General features: G+C 36.6%; 1 protein-coding gene and 1 pseudogene across 1 annotated transcript in view; one reads left to right on the top strand and one right to left on the bottom strand.

Moving 5' to 3' along the window:
- Positions 1 to 15,469, bottom strand: part of Nts (neurotensin) — a 62,230-nt gene that overhangs the window by 26,412 nt on the left and 20,349 nt on the right. The gene's annotated exons all lie outside the window — the stretch shown is intronic.
- Positions 8,213 to 10,782, top strand: LOC102025077 (annotated as a pseudogene).

Genomic DNA, 15,469 nt, shown 5'->3' with positions numbered 1-15,469 from the left:
TGAGGAAATCAGCACCATTAAAAAGAAACCAAGTATTTTGTACAGGAAAAAGAAGAAAACATGTTTTGGGGCATATCAGGATTGAACCAAATCCTACCCATTCGAGACTCAATGTTCTTAAAATGTAAATGGTTCATCTGGGAGGAGAGCCCATGGTCCCTGCCAAAGAAAGCGCACCCTGGGGAATTGGTACCCAAATTTACTTCTCCATATTCAGCAATCCAGGGGGTCACAGAAGTCATAGTCCATCAGGGTCTGATTGTGGTTAAGCGGTGGCAAAATTTAGATCATCCATAAAGAGCAGGCTGTCCAGAAATGCAGCATATATTTCAGAATTGTGGGGTCAGGAAGGCTTTTGTAAAGATTTCAAAGGAAGTACTCGGAATCCAGGAAAATACTCTTTGAGAAGATAATGTGTGAAGGTATGAGAATAAAGCCAAAGATGCAGTAGAGGCCGGAGGAAATCAGAGATGCTTGGAATGTATAACATCTCTGCAGGAAAGCTCTAAGCCATGAGCAAATCCAGCCTAAGGGAGAACCAGACAGGCTCCGATCAGCAATTCCATGGGGACTGCAGGGACGCTCAAGCCCTTTGGAACTCACATCTCACCACAGTGTACCCCAGATGTTGAACACAGACACGACTTAGTGATTGCCCTTGTGGGTTTTCTTCTTGCTGTGGTGTGATTCTTTTAAACCCCTTATTCTTTGCTTTGGGATGGGAATGTTCACCCTCTGCTACTGTATTATGGGATTACATAACTTGTTTATTTTTATGGAATTTCATTCTCAAAGGAAATTTTGAATTGGACTTTTAGTACTACTAGGACTGTTGAGATTTGAGGAAAGAGATTATTGTCTTTCAGTCGAATAAACTGAATCATTTAGGCAGAATCATGATCTTGTGTTTACTTGGGAAGTATAAACAGTTTAAGAAGTTAGGGGGAATTGTCAACTTGATTGCCTTGAGTACAGCACACTTACAAATGGTAAGACAACCTTAGTGTCTGCATCTGCTCCCTTACCTCTTATGACACACTTCCACAACTCTGTTTCCCAGGTGCCACGAACTAAGCATCTTTTCTCTGCCGTGCCCATTTACGATGGAGTTTCTGCCTTGTAGCCAGATGACCGTAGACTGAATCATCTGAAACCATGAACCAAATTAAACCTTCCCTTCTTTGAGCTGTGGTGTCCAGTTCTATCTCCCAGCAATGGGAGAGCTGATTATTATATCAACCTAACATTATGCCACAAGAAATCAGAAAGAGAAAATAACATACTGAGCTCAGTTAATGGAAGGAAGAGAAAAGTAAAGATCGGAAATCAATGGAAAAGTCTGGAAATATAGTGCAAGAGATGAGCAAAACTGAATTGTTTCTTTAAAAAGATAAACACAATTGACAAAGCTTTAACTAGCCTAAGAGAAATGAGAGGGTGCAAATAAAATCAGAAATGTAGGAGAAGACATTTCAAATGATCCCACATTAATATGGGAAATAGTATGAATTTCCTCAAAAGTGAATAATAGAACTACCATATTATTCAGCATTCCTACTGCTGCATACATATCCAAGATGAACAAAATAAGGAAATTAGAGACACTCTGCATGCCAGTGTTCACTGTAACACTATTCACAACAGCCAGTAAATATAAATAATTTAACTGTGCTACTAACTGATAAGTGGATAAAGAAAATAAAGTACATATACAAAATGGAATACTAGTTAGCCATATAAAGGATGAAACCCTGCATTTGAAACAAGATGGGTGGGAAGAAGGTCATTATATTAAATGAAGTAGACCAAGCACAGAAAGACCGTTGATGTATGATTTCATTCACATGTGAAGCCTTAAAACAGTTAATTTTATAAACGTCAAGAGTAGAATGGCAAATACAGACAGGATGGGGTGTGGTTCTGGGAGATGTTGATTAAAAAAAAAAAACAAAAGTTTACTTCAAAGCGTACATTCAAGAGGAGGATCATAAGTGTGAGTCCAACTTGGGCAATTTAGACACTTAGTAATACTCTGCTTTAAAATTTAAAATTAGGGGGCTGGGGATTTAGCTCAGCGGCAAAGCACCTGCCTGGCAAGCGCAAGGTCGTGAGTTCGATTCCCGGTACTGGAAAAAAACCAAAACCAAAAAAAAATAAAAAATTAAAAATTAAATTAAATTAAATTAAAAATTAAAAATAAAAGCAAATGCAGGTGTAGCTCAGTGCAAATGCCCTGAATTCAATCCTCAGTGTTAAAAAACACAAAACAGTTCTGTTGTACTAGCTAGTGACAATAGAAAACAATATATGGTATATTCTTGGATATAATGTGTTTCATCATAAAAAAGGTTATGTGAGTTAATGTATATGTTAATTGCCTATATTTAGTCATTACACAATACATGTATATTTTTGAAACATTGTGTTTTATATAGTAAATACAAATAATTTATTGGTCAATTTAAAAAATAAAAACAAAAGCATAGAATTTCTTAATTTATACTAACCTCTTCAACACTGTCTGATCTCAAACCCTCTGGCTAAGACATTCTTTCACTGCACAAAAGTCTTTTATAGTCACGAATTGTTTCATGACAATGAAGTCAGCAAAAAGACTGTTAATGATAACAATGTTTTCTGGCACCAGGTCCTGGTAATCTAATGTTTCATCTTTGTAGTAATAACTGCTAATATTTATTAAGCCATTCGCTTCTCACAGTGTCTCTGTATAGTACAGTATATGTTTGTTTTTCAAGTAAAAACACAGATGTGCTCACAGTGTAAGTTGTAAATAGCAAAGATTCAAAATACAGTCTGGTTCAAAGAGCTAAATTCTCAAATATTTTGCCATAGGCATATGGCAAAATATTCTAACATATTAGTATCCAGTACATTGATCCTTGGGATGGGAAATGCTTGTGTTGAAGTTGTTTGGGTGAGTCACTTCTTTCTCTAAACTGTCTATATTTCACAGGCTGGAAATATCACCTTGATAACGTATTCCTCTTTAGATATGATAGTGCCATCTATAATATTTCAGTGAAGTTTTTCAGGAGCCTTTAAATAATTCTTCTAAATTAATTACTATAAATTTATAGGGAGATGTTAATCTGGAAGCCATTTTTTTGGTCTGCATTAAGAAATTATGTATTTGCTTTTAGCATTTTAAAGAATGTTATTTGTTGCCATCTATTTAATATGTAAAAGTTTCATATTTTTTAAAAACTCAGATTTTAAGATTTCTCTTGAAAGAAAAATCAAAATTTCTCTTGAAAGAAAAATCAGATACCATAGAAATAATGGACCCATTTTCCATGTTCAGGCAATCTGCTAAAACTTTCCATGCAACTATATGCCTTAGTATCACCTAACACCCACAAATATTTTTTGTTACACACTTTTAATGTATAGTTTTATTTTAAGGACAATAACAACAATTGCTTGTGGAACTGTCTATACATCTACAATATTCTTTTAAATATTCACGTTTGGTTTTCTGTAATTAGAATCCCTTTTTAATTTAAGTACTCTCATATTAAAATATATTCAAAGCACTTTTTAAGAAAAGCAGTCTATAATACATGTTAAGAGTATAGCTTTAAATCTCTGCTCTTCCTCTAGGTAGTTTTATGACCTCCAAGAAGTTCTTTCAGTCTTTGTTCTATTACCCTTCTTCATAATATGATTTAAAAATAAGGACATCTCAGAAAAAAAAAAAATCACCTAGCTGGGCATGGTGGCACATGCCTGTAATCTTAGCACTTGGGAGGCTGAGGCAGGAGGATCATTGAAAGTTTGAGATCAGCCTGGGCTACAAAGTGAGCTCAAGGCCAGCCTGAATTGCATAGTGAGACCCTGTGTCAAAAAGAGCAAAAAAAAAAAAAAAAAAAAGAAAGGACATCTGATATGCTCTTGTAAACACTGATAAAGCTCTAAACATAAGTGATAGTGAGATAATTTATTTTTAATGTTGTACATAATAATGCAAAACTCTACTTCTTTGGTCATTTATAATACTCCTTTAGGTTAGGTTTTCAGGAGAAGATTTAACTCAGTGAAATATGTGCTTTAAGTTTTTATAGTGTGTTAGAAAATTAAACCCTGAATTGGGAACTTTAATTATATAGCCATCAATAATATACCCTGTTAGATACTGGAGAATTATTATTTTTAAGATATAGTCCAATTAATGTATAAATAGTGATTTGTTGTTATTTTATGAGTCTGATTTCAATATAGGTTGAACAGCTTTAGCCTGAAAATATGAAATTTAAATGCCTGAAATTTGTAAATTTTTGAATGTGGGTATAATGTGAAAAGCATTTAGACAGGGTTTTTTAGATTAGGGATACACAATCAGTAAGATAAACACAAACATTGCAAATTTCAAAAATTCCAAAATCTGAATGGCCACAGTCATTTTGGATGAGTATGCCATTTAATCTGAATTTTAACCAGCTGGATGAACAGATTCCTAAGCAGCGGTTTATTTTTTTTTTATTTTTTATTTTTTAGTGCTTATCATAATTTCATTTTCTTTTTTTTTAATTTTAAAGATAAAAGGAGGGAAACATTAACAGACATACAACATTTTACAACATATCACAAGCACAATACAGACAATACAGAGTTACAAACAAAGTGGTAGGGAATTAACAATGGTGGTTGTATTACATATTGATATCTTCAAAGTGGCTTCTCATGAAAACAGATAGAAACATGCAATACTGGTCAACCAAAGACTCATTGACAGTTTCTTTCAGCATAGAAATAGAAGACAGAAGAACAACCATGTTATCTATCCTGTATATACATACATACAAAATTTCTCCTTTGTTCCCTTCTCTTTTCCCACATCCCAGAAGCCCTTTACTCTTCAGTGGTTTCCTCATTTCACAGTGTCTATCATACCTCCGAGTTTAAATTAACTCTTTCAAGTTTTACACTAGTGACACAATGCAGTGCTTGCACATGTATGTTTGATTTATTTCACTTATGAGTATGGTTTCTAGTTGTGACCATTTAAATATAAAGGCCTCGAGTTTATCTTTCTTTACAGCTGAGTAATATTCCATTATATAAAAGTACCATAATTTTCTTATCCAGTCCTCGGTGGATGGACATTTGGGTTGCTTCCACATTTTAGCAATTACAAATTGTGCTGCTATGAACATAAGCAGCATATTCATCAAAGGATCGATCCACTGAGGCTCCAGGTAAAATGATCTGTGATGAGCTTGGGCCCGTTTGGAGGAGAGCTGGGGGGCATCACCTCTGGGATAACACCTAGTTTCTACTCCTTTCCTCTCTGGAAATGCTCTCCAGTTCCGCATCCCAGACACCACAAAGTGAGTGGTTTTGCCCCCATGATGTCCCTTCCTTGGAACTGGTAAATCATGGGCTGAATCCTATGAAGCCATGAGGTAAATGAGTAATTTCCTCATTTAAATTGTGGGTGTTTGATATTTGGTCTTGGCAAAGGAAAAGCTGACTGGAACAGTAAGGTATACCTAACCTGTAGTTACTTAAGTCTCTGAGACTATCTCCACATTTGGCAGTTTAAAAATACACCGTAACTTGTAAGAGTCAAGATTAAGGAGACAATTCTGGGTATGTTTTAATCTCAAAGTCTTTCATGAGATTTCAGATAAGATATAGGCTAGCATTGAGGTGGTGGAATCTTTAAGAGGTGAGGCTGAATGGAAAGAAGTTAGGTCCCTGGGAGAGTGCTCTTAAAAGAGAGAAGCTGTTGCGATCCTCATCCCTCTCCTTTCTTTTTGCTTCCTGGCCGCCATTGGGCGAGAAGCCCCTTCTACCACATGCTGCTGCTGCTGCTCTGTACTGTGCCTCGACAGCCCACAGCAAGGTAATCACTCACACACTGAAAGCTCTGAAATATGAGGACAAACATGTCTTATCCTTATAAATTGATTATTTTGGACATTATATCACAGCAACAGAAATCTGACTGATGCAGAACACTAGTGACCTGGCAATATGGTTTAGAAGACTTTGAAACTAGTTTGTAGGAGGAATTTGGAAATTTGTGGATAAATTTTTAGAGAAAGCCCAGAATGCTGTAAGCAGAGGTTTAGGGGCTGATTGCTGTGAGGGCCCAAAAGATGAGAATGCTAATAGAAGGCAAAGAGTAAAAGCTAGGGTCATGGGACTTTGGATGAAATAAAGCTTCAGTTGGAAATTGGATGGAGACTACTCATATTACATTCTGGCAAAGAAGTTGACCACATTTTTCCATGTACTGAGACTCTGAGAGGTTGAGTTTATAGGTAGTGGACTAGTTAACCCAGAAAAGGCAATTTTAAAACAGTATAACATTCAAACCATGACACTGGCATTTGCTGGTATCTTTTAGTTAAGTTTACAGTGGAAGTTGGATGCAAAATGCAGAGTAGAAAGATTTGAAAATGTTGTAGTATGGAAAGAATAGAAGTGTGTATATGACAAGTTCCAGACAAAGACAGTGTAGTTGCTAAAGACATTGTTACCATTCAAAAGAAGTTAATACTTTTCATCAGGGCAGTAGGAGACTCGTGTAAGGGCATCTCAGTAATCAGCAAGACCCCATTCATCACAGACTCAAAGACATGAAAGTACGAATTTATTTCAAAACTTTTAAGAAAAAAAAATCCTGGAGCACCCTCTTCATACTAGGCTTTTAGAAAGCTGTCTACCCATGATTTATTTCCTGAATTCAGACAACAAGGCATTCAGAGGACTCTGCAGCCATTGTTCAAGTGAGTCCACATACTGTTCACAGTAGTAGAAGAACATGGCCTTTTCGTGTGATGCTGGTTATGCAGGTCTACCAATTGAAAAAGTTTTGGCATCATGGAGGCTTCAAAGGAAAGATTTCAAAGGAAAGCCTTGGAGAGCAGGACATGCATAACAGGGTCAAAGCCCCTGTGAGCAAATGCTGATGAGGTCATACATAAAGATGTAAGTATTGCCTAAGCTGTAATGGACACCTGAGGAAATTAGAGAGGCCAGTAAGGCAGAATGCCTGCTGGGCAAAGCTGCATGCAGCAAGCAGAGTAGGCCAAGAGACTGGCTCCGTAAACTATAGTCTGACGGGCCACAGACACAGGCTGGCTAAGTTCTTTCGAACTTAAAACATCCCACCATGAATTAAAGGACTTCATCCTGCTAGGACTGCATTTGCTTTAGTCCAATCTTTCCTTTCTATGACTCCATTCCTTCTTTCAAACATGGAAATATTTCCATTTATGCCCTTTGTATTAGACATAAGTGACTTTAAAAAAATTACAAGGGTTCAAATATAAATTTTGCCTTAAGTCTCAGGGGAAACTTTAGATCTGAACTTTTGAGTAATTCTAGCACAGTTAAGATCTGGGTGATTCTTAGAGGACTAAATGAGTGTGTGTGTGTGTGTGTGTGTGTGTGAGATAGATGTAAACTTTTACAAACCAGGGAATAATTGCTGTAATTTGGATCCAGAATGTTTCTCAAGTCTTCATTGACAGCCTGTGCCAGTTTTGGGAAGTAGTGACCTTTATGAGGTAAAATCTAGTGGAAGGAAGCTAGGTGACTATGAGGATGCCCTTGAAGGGCACATGTGCACCCTGCTTTCTGCCGTTTTGTTTTGTGGCTTCCTTGGGGTGTGCAGTCTTTACTACCCTGGAGCCTCACCAGGAAGTACAAAGCCAAGCATCCATGGACTTAAACCTCTGCAACCAGAGACAAAATAAACTTTCCATTTGTTAAATCAGTTTTCTCAGGTATTTTGTCACAGTGACAGAAAGCTGACTACACTGATTATTTTAAACCAATATAGGTGGCTGTTGTCATGAGGCTTCAGTCTCTCACCATGTGCCCTTCTCAGGTGTCTATTTACAATATGACTAATGCAGAACAAGACAGAAGCCTGGCTTTTCCTAACCTAAAATTGAAAATGACACAGTACCACTTCTACCATTATTTGTAGAACAAGCCACTAAGTATCACCCACATGTGTTCATTAGACGTGTATCACTAATCTTGTCTACACTTGGGAAGAGAATAATCAAGCTTTATATTTTGGAGAGAGGAACATCAAAGAACTAGGGATATACTCTGAGAGCTTTTTAAACCATTTTGAAAATTCTCTGTTCACCTTTATGCCCAAATTAGAGTTCTGGTAGGTTTCTGGGGTCTGGCTGGGCTTTGATCCACTGAAGTTGGCTTTACAGACATAGAGGCCTCCACAGCGACTGGGAAGCAGTGAATTTCCAAGGTGGCCGAGGTAAAAAACAAAGCCCTGGCTGAAATACAGTTAACTGCTGAGTAACTCTTAACAGAAGCCAAAGAAAATTTCAGCTTCTCCTGCCTCCACCTGAGCGGATGATTACAGATGAAGAAGAATTAAATGATTGCCAGCCAAGGAAAAGGAAGACTTTTGAAGATAACATCAGAAAAAGAGGGATTGTGATTAGTAACTAGATAAGGTGCAAACAGTAGGGAGAACGGCTAAAGAGGATTCAAAAGACTGGATCCATACACGAGTGTGCTTTAGATGTAGACTATCAGAATATCACATTCTGGCTGAAATATGCAGAAATGGAAATGAAGAACTGCCAAGGCACCCATGCCCATGCCAGAAACATCTGGGACCAGGCCATAACCACTCTGCTGCAAATCAGCCAGGCCCAGTCCTGGCACAAGTATGTGTGCATGGAGGTGATGCTGGGTAACACGCCTGGGTCCTGGCAGCTGTTCCAGCCTGGATGGGATGGAAGCAAGAGGAGCGGGCTGGCTGTGCTACACAACTTGGAGCTGAGGTACCAGGAGGTGCAGCAGGCAGCACAATCTTGAGCACTTTTCCCTGTACATCCTGAAGCAAAGACATGCATCAAGTACTCCCGATTTGAAGGGATACATGCTCACTTTGTCCATGCCTGGAAAATGTACCAGAGAGCAGTAAAATTCTTTGGAGCTGAACATATGGACGAACACCTTTATGTTGCCCTTGCCAAACTGGAAGAAAATCTGGAAGAATTGGAGAGGGTGCAAGTCATCTACAAGTACACCCCAGATAGAATCCCAAAACAGTAGGCCCAGGAGCCATCTTCCAGAAGAAGTTTGGTGACAGGAGAAGATTTGAAGATATCATCACGAATAAGTGGCAGTTCCAGGGTAAGGAAGAAGTGAGGGCCCATCCACACAGTGACCATGTATGATTCTATAACTTGAGCTTGGTGGAAAGAGATGTCATCACCAATGCTACCATCCCGGAGAAGCACCTGGAAGGACCATATCCATCTGTGGATCAGCTCTTGGTTCTACCAGGGCCTGGGGTTAGAGGGTCCTGAAAGAACAAGTCCACTGAGCCCCTTCAGAACTAGGGCTACACAAGAAGTTCACATTCTCTAAAATGTGGTATTGTCATGCACAGTGTGAAATAAGACAGTAAAGTGTACCCTTTGCCAGATGAGCTTTGGGAAATGTCCAAAGAACAAGTGGTTGAAAAGTTCTATAGAATTGGAGTTGTAGCTTCGAGAATTCAACAGATGCTGGAAGCTTTAGGAAAAGATCCTGGAATTTGAACCTGAAAATGATACTTCCTCTATTAGGGGTTTGCAGAATTAGAGATAGCCCTTGGGGATATTGACTGAGCATGGGCCATCAGCCAACCCTGTCTAGAGAATTCAGAAGTGCTTTGGAAATCATATATGGATTTTGAGTTTGAGCAAGAATAAACTGAAAGAATACAAAATCACTGAATATAAAATCTGCTTCAATGCATACAACATGTCAAGTAAGGATGAGTTTACTTAGTTTGAATTGTCTTTGGGGAAAGAAGCAAATGTCATTAATGCAGACCAAGCTGTGAAGAAGCTAACAAAAACCATTCAGAACTATGAAGAAAAGGAAGTGAGGCTCTTGCTGCTGGAATCATGGCAAAGCTTTGACGATAAATTTGGAACTGAGTCAGATAAGGAAAAGTGGACAAACTCATACCAGAGAAAGTCAAGAAGAGAAGAAAGATCTGGGCAGATGACCATCCAGTGCTGGCTGGGAAGAATACCGTAATTACATCTTTGTCAAGCATGCTGCCTGATGGAGACTACTACGAAGCAGCCCCAAGCAGGACTTAAATTAACCAACTGCCTTTTTGTGTTTATTTGTGAATGTATCCAAAGCCTAGACCACTTGTCTGGAGGTGGGTGATGGAGTCATAGTAAGTGAATCTCTGAGTCACTAATCCCTACTAAAACCTGTAATTGCAGATAAAGCCTGAAAGCCTCAAAGGATAAGAAAAGATCACAGCCAAAGACTCCTGGATCCAATCTCAACTAGATAAAGACTATGGCCCCAGACATCTCACTCTTGGGTGGATTAACTTAATCTGTATTAAGGATTAATTTAATACCTTACTTGGAGAAATCCTTGAGTAATTCCACCTTTCTTGAGTATTCCCCTCACTTCCTCTGATATCCAAATAAATATGAGGCACCCAAAGAAGATCTTGGTTATAGCACTGAGAGAATCTTGAATTGATGCTTTGTTCCTCCTGGAGCCCTGAAATCATTCCATTTGTTTCTTTTTAATTAGCTTTCACTGTACACTTGTTCAGGAGATTGTGGACCTTATCAACCTGAAATAACTAAGGGATATTATTAACCTGAGAACTGCCAACCAGTCTAAACTTAAACTGCTGGCCATGACCAACGTCTGAAAGAAATAGCAGCAGAAAAACAGGCTGCTGAGCAGGATCCAGATATGCGCATCCGAGAGAGCAAATCCTGATCTTTTTCATACCGATGAATGCTTTGTTATTTTCATAAATGAATAGTTTGAAGTAAAAAAATTACATAACTCTGTAAAACTAACCATTATTACTCAAATTTATTACTTAAATCAACATTATTATTCTACTAAAATCTATGCCACAGGATTGGTATAGCAATTTTGTCACTTTTAAAAATTTTATCCTATGAACTTCTTTCATAAAAGCTTATCCATGTAGGCAGGACTGTTTTGTTCTTATAGATGAGAACTGACATCATAAAACCCAGTGTTGCATCTCTTCTCTCCCAAACTTCTCATCTATACAAAGCATGCTTGTCAAAAGTACTGAGAAAGAAACATTTTTTTTAAATGTTCACAGCTTACTTGAAGTCCTATCCTTTAGCTTCCTCAGTTTTCTGGTCTTGCAGATTTACCAGCCTCATATATTTGTGCATGTTTTGGTTGACTGCTATGAGACAATATCAGAGTGACAAAAAGGCTAAAAGTCAATGAACAGCATGTGCAAAAAATGCAGTTGCTGGTGAGGATTCTCTTTGTGACTTGTAAATAGATGTTTGCTTTCTGGCTGTGTCTTCACATGACTTCATTTTCATCTGAGTAATGTGAAAGAGAACTTTGGTATCTCTCTTCTCATGAGAAGAGAAGCTGTGTAAGATTAGGGACTCCTCTATAAAATCCCATTTAATTTTAATTAGTGTCCTAAACATACAAACTACATATATAATCATGTTCAGTAAAAGTTTTGTGTTACATTCCCATCAATGTGATGAAATATATGGAAGAAGGGGCTGGGGATTTAGCTCATGGGCATAGCACCTGCCTGGCAAACACAAGGTTGTGAGTTAAATTTCCTGTACCGGAAAAAAGCTAAATCAAAAAAAGAAAAAAAAAAGAAATATATGGAAGAAATCAGTTTAAAGTAAAGAATTATTTTGACTCACAGTTTAAGAGGTGTCAGTCCATGGTCAGGTGGCACCATTATTTCTAGGCCTTGGGTGAGGGAAACTTATGATGGGGAGCTGCTCATCTCATGGCGGCCAGAAGCAAAATGTGCCCCAAGACAGAACACACCCTTTCAGGCTACTCCCCCAATGACTGGCTTGTTCTAAGCCCCAACCCCCAGTGTTTGTTTCCAACACATCCCAATATGGGGATTGGGGATCAAGCCTTCAGCGCAGAATTCCTTGGGTATATTTCAGATTCCAGCTATGAAAGAGTTCAGTATAGGTAGTTAGGTCATGACAGAGTCCATTCCAGAACAATTGGAATTCGTGTTTGTTACAAGTGAGGTTAATAAGTTCTCTACATCATGAGAAAATAGCATTGGTACACTGAAGAAATCAGATTACATCCACAAAATTCTCAATGTGTTCAAAAAGGGAAATAGTTCAAAACCTACTTTATAGAAGTTAAGCATCAATTAAGGAAAATTTTTCAAAGATGATGTAATAATTTATTATATTGTCATTAACATCTAGAAACTAACAATAATAACATTTCTCAGTTATGTGATTATCCTCAACCCTCCTTACTAGATATAATTCTTCCTTCCCCTCCTCCATACCAAAACTGTACTTTATACACAGCTTAACCAAAGAAATGATATTTTATATTAAAGTTGTTCTTCTCCTTTAACTTAAGATTTTGAAAGACAGAACTGTGCTTTCTCACCTTTGAACCGCAAGCTTTTAATTGTGTCTTGTACGCTATAGATGTGAAAAAAGGGTTTATTTTATCCAAGAACAAATTAGTTTCAAGTGAATATGTCTGTTACACATGAATCAAACACAAATAATAAGAAATAATGTTTGTCAATCAAATTCAGGAAGAGTCTATTTTATCAGACTAACAATAATTTAACTACCTTCGACCTTTGTTAGAAAGTTTGTTAAAAACTTGATTATTATGTAATATTTGCCTCACATTCCTACAAATTTCTACTTCATATCCTAAATCATGTAATATATTTAGCAGAAAAGATGTAAACTTTTAAATTTTTTTGTTTTAATACTTAACCTACTTAAGCAAAAACCTACTTTAAACCAATAAATGATTACATTTTATAACATTTAAGAATGTTTTGAATTGATGAAATGAAGAATGTTTGAAGGATTTCCCCACTGTACAGACACCAGCTTCTGACATTCGAATTTCATGTCTCCATTCTTTCTAATACATTTGTTATCGTTCTCTGCAGCAAATCTCTCTGTTTGAACTATTTAAAATACTGTCTAGTATGGTATTTTGGCTATAAACCTATGTATTCTCTTTTCTTTTTATATCCATCCATATTTTTTAAATTCCTGAATTTTTAAGTTAGTCCTCCACACACTAAATTATAAAGAATACATTTCTAGCAATAAGTATACTACGTATTCCTAAAAGATCATTTTATATTTTAAGAAATATTTACTGATTGTTATTCATGATATCATGATTTTTTTCTTTTTATATTAATATTATTTCATTTCGAAGATCATGAGTTCAAAATAACAGAAAGTACATCTTAAAAGTCTCACTTTAAGATAATATTTAAGTGAGGTAATGGATACATTATTAATTGTCTTGATTTGAATATTTCATATTATACATATATATCACATTGTACCATTTGTATGAAATTTCTTGACAGTGAAGTAAGATAATTCTCTTTCATTACAAACTATGAAATATAAGGAGTATTTGAACTTTTGTCATTTCAATGCTGTCAAATATATTGAAAATATGGGTTATATAATTAAAAGAAAAGCCTGCACCAGGAAAGTTGTGCTTCAAATTTGCATATATCAAATTAGAAAAATAATTAATTCGTTTGTAGATTCAGAATTCTTAGCAGAAACATGAGGGCTGGTATGAATAAATTCTAAATTATAATTAGGCTATATACATTAACTGTATTCTATTTTATTATCAGTTAAAAATAAACTATAAATGGTTTATTCACATAGTGAACAAGGTGTACTTTTAGTTGCACTCTATACAAACACATGTTTTTGGGCAAGTGCATATATCTCTTTGTTCTATGTTCTTATCTAATGAAATGTTTAGCATGGAAAATATTTTATATTTCTTACCAACTCTCAAATCACCTTTGATTCTAATTTGGCCTTGATTTTGTTTTGAGTTAAGTATTCAATTGTCACATGACTATCAACCTCAATTTTCTTAATGATAAAATTATGACAATATTTTTCCTTATTGAATCAAATAAGATACCAAATATAGAAATAAGAGTTCAAAGCACAACATATTTATCATTTAATGTAGCAGGTGATTGCATATTTGGAGGCATTTATGGATTTATATGCCCATATTTAATTTTATTGAAGTCTCTGTGTTTCACAGCTTTCAAAACTTTCTTTGTAGCTGAGTAAGTTTTGGTAATAGCCAGTCTTATATGGATTGTCACTCCAACTCATTAGAGTTAATAACAGCCATGGTTAGTAAGTGAAGAAATTTGGCCTTTTATTTAGGACACAGGTGCCGGTCTACACCCAACCAGTCAGCTATTCAAATATTGAGTTTAATTAATTAAAAGCTATTTTAATGGAACTACCCATTGAAGCTGGATGAGTAATTATACACTCGGACTATACAAGTTCTACAAAGCTTAGGAGTGTCATTCTAAGCTTTTATGGTGAATGGAGAGAATATAGCAACCGTAGAATCTCAGAGTTGAAATGGAATCTGCTTCTGGGCTTTATTTAAACCATTCAGGTTGTTATTTCTACCACACTTAAAACCTCTTCAGTGGTTTCACAGCCCATGACACCAACATTCAGTATTTAAGAGATTTTGTGTGAAAACCACATCCATTATAATATTTTACACAGTTTCTATTACCATGAGAAAATGTAAGAAGAAAGAAGTGCAAAAGCTAGATGCTCACTACAGGTAATAATAGTAACAGTAGGTCTAGAATTCAATTGAACTATTTGTTCACTATAAATTTTTTCCCTAGCCATTGCTGTATAAATAATGTTATTTGGCAGAGTGTCGTTTCAGCACTTCCTGATTATCTAGAGTCTTACTCAACTCTTGGTCCCACCCTTCTAGCCAAATGTAGTTATTCCTGTGTTCTTCTCTTTTGTCCGAAGGAAAGATACTAGGGTTCTTATTACTTTTCCTTAAACTGGGTGTGGGGTTTGAGGAAATCAGATAAAACTGATTGATTTCAACAAGTCCTCACCTACATTACTTCTGCACAGATTACTGTGTAAATGGTGACAGATCAGCTCACAACTGAGAACCTGTGCTAATCCAAGACTTAGAATTTCAGCTCTGCTGTTCTTTTTTATGGGGACCCTGGGGAAAACTGGCACACACTAACACAGATGCCCACGATAAATATGCCAGTAAGCCAATTGAATCATTAAAATGTAAGGAGAAAATTTATAGTAATAAGAATGCAATACATCTACACAAGACAGTTTAAGAACTTTCATTTAATGAGAAAGTGAGGCTGTAGCCTTATTTTTGACATTTTTGAGATGAGAAAACTGGGATTCATTTGGGCATGATGGTGCCTGCTGTAATCCCAGCACTTGAGAGGCTAAAGTAGGAGGATCTTAAGTTTGAGCTCAGTGTGAGATACATAGGTATTTCCAGGTTGGCCTGAGGTACACTTTGAAAAAAATAGGAAGGAAGGAAGGAAGGAAGGAAGGAAGGAAGGAAGGAAGGAAGGAAGGAAGGAAGGAAGGAA

Source organism: Chinchilla lanigera, unplaced genomic scaffold (genome assembly GCF_000276665.1).
Source record: "Chinchilla lanigera isolate Chin_1 unplaced genomic scaffold, ChiLan1.0 scaffold00004, whole genome shotgun sequence".
Classification (NCBI taxonomy): domain Eukaryota; kingdom Metazoa; phylum Chordata; class Mammalia; order Rodentia; family Chinchillidae; genus Chinchilla; species Chinchilla lanigera.
Note: the sequence above shows the minus strand (reverse complement) of the source record. Positions and strands in the feature narration are given on the sequence as shown.